The sequence below is a fragment of the Morus notabilis genome, unplaced genomic scaffold, assembly GCF_000414095.1.
Source record: "Morus notabilis unplaced genomic scaffold, ASM41409v2 Scaffold11548, whole genome shotgun sequence".
Taxonomy (NCBI): domain Eukaryota; kingdom Viridiplantae; phylum Streptophyta; class Magnoliopsida; order Rosales; family Moraceae; genus Morus; species Morus notabilis.
In genome coordinates this window covers 64-1,772 of record NW_010361799.1, presented here as the reverse complement: position 1 = coordinate 1,772, position 1,709 = coordinate 64, and the positions used below count along the sequence as shown (strand labels likewise).

General features: G+C 39.7%; 1 pseudogene; it reads right to left on the bottom strand.

The window, feature by feature from the left end:
- Window positions 1–26: 26 nt before the first annotated feature.
- Window positions 27–1,100, bottom strand: LOC112092079 (annotated as a pseudogene).
- Window positions 1,101–1,709: the final 609 nt, after the last annotated feature.

The following is a 1,709-nucleotide window of genomic DNA, read 5'->3' as shown; positions in this document are numbered from 1 at the left end:
TTTTTTTTTTGAAAGTACTTGCAAAGTCTTGATTATGTATACAATATCTTATATTATGATGACGTATTAAACATTTAAACTATATAATTATACGTAAAATATACGTACACATCCACATATGTAAGAATTCCCATCGTCTACAGCCCCCCTTTTTTTTTTTTTTTTTTGGGTTTTGAAATGCGTCTACAGCTTATTCAGTACTACAATGCCACAGCATTTGGAGCTACTAGTAAAGTACTGCTTAATTCTTAAGACGGTCATGATTAGCAAGCAGAAGGGCTAAAACCCACCCTTTCTTTACCAACATCGTACGCCACCTCCCACTTCAGATGCTGAAAGTTTCCGAAAATCCCGACATCCGAATCGTCGCCGTTTCCGGCCAATGCTAAACAAACCTGGGACTGGCTCACTGCGTAAATTATCCCGGACACATCCACCTCCACCTCAACTCCGCCGCTGAAGAAGAAGCTTATCTTCGGAACAAAAACCGATTCGACACCGGTGAAATCGTAGCAGGTGTCCAGTATCGAGTAGCTCTGCGCCGCCTTGTAATCCGACATGAGCTGCCGGAACGCCTTACGCACAGCGTCGTAGGCCTTCGGCGGCAGGCGCGTAATGACCGTGCCGGAGTCGATGACCGTGCCTGCCTTCGAGAAAACCGACGCCGTAATAGGCAGTGTTTTCCCGCCGACGCTTATTCCCGTCATGTCAAGGCCGTAGAATTGGGTGTCCTTGGTGAGAGATGACAACGGCGTGAACTTGAAGGCCTTTCGGGGTCTGCGGTAGCCGAAGGAGAGGAAACCGGTCGAGCTCCGAGAAGAAGGAAGGCAGTAGGAGAAGTAACGGCCGTACTTCTTGCCGGATTGGAAGATGAGAGAGAGTCTGTCTCGGCTGAGGCCTAGGAGTCCGGCGGCGCCTCTAAAAAGGCCGCGGTTGTTTTGGCCGCAACCGAAGTAGAAGTTTTCGATGACGTCGGAGGATGTTAAGGTCAGCCTTTCTTTGCTCAGATATCCGACAGAGTATGAGTTATCCCCGTACTGTACGCCGTACTCGCATGTTGAGGTAATGCAACCGGGTGAAACGCCTGATTAATTGATCATGACACAATGAAAATGCTATTCACACATAAAATAAAGAATGAGCTTTCTACGATAGAGGATCGTGCGTGTGTCTGTGTGGTTTTTCTAATGGAAATCAAGATTACCCACTAGAAAAATTATCTATTTCGACATTGGCTGTGTTTTGATAATCATCTGTGTGAGATTTATTAATAATGCATAAGGTAATTTAATAAAACTATGAGTATATTTGGATTCTTGACTTATTTAATTAAAAAGTTAATTTTAACCGATTTAGATGGACAACCTTAAAATATTTTTAGTTTTTATAAACTTTTTTAAAACAAGTCATCTTCTTGTATTTACATTTATAATCTTTTATTTATGAGCAACAAATTGAAAATTCTATTCATATTCTTATATTAAATTACTTTTTATAAAGTGTTTTTAACTTATTTACCCAAATATTATCAACAAAAAAACTTATTTATCTAAATATGTTCAAAAACTCCTTAAAAATAAAAGAGTTTTTTTTTTCATATACTATAAAACACTAATTAAAAAGTCTTAATTTATACTTTTTTTCTTCTACTACTTAATAATAAAAGCACAAGCTTTCTCAAACAAATCTTATGTGTCGTAAGGGGGGGA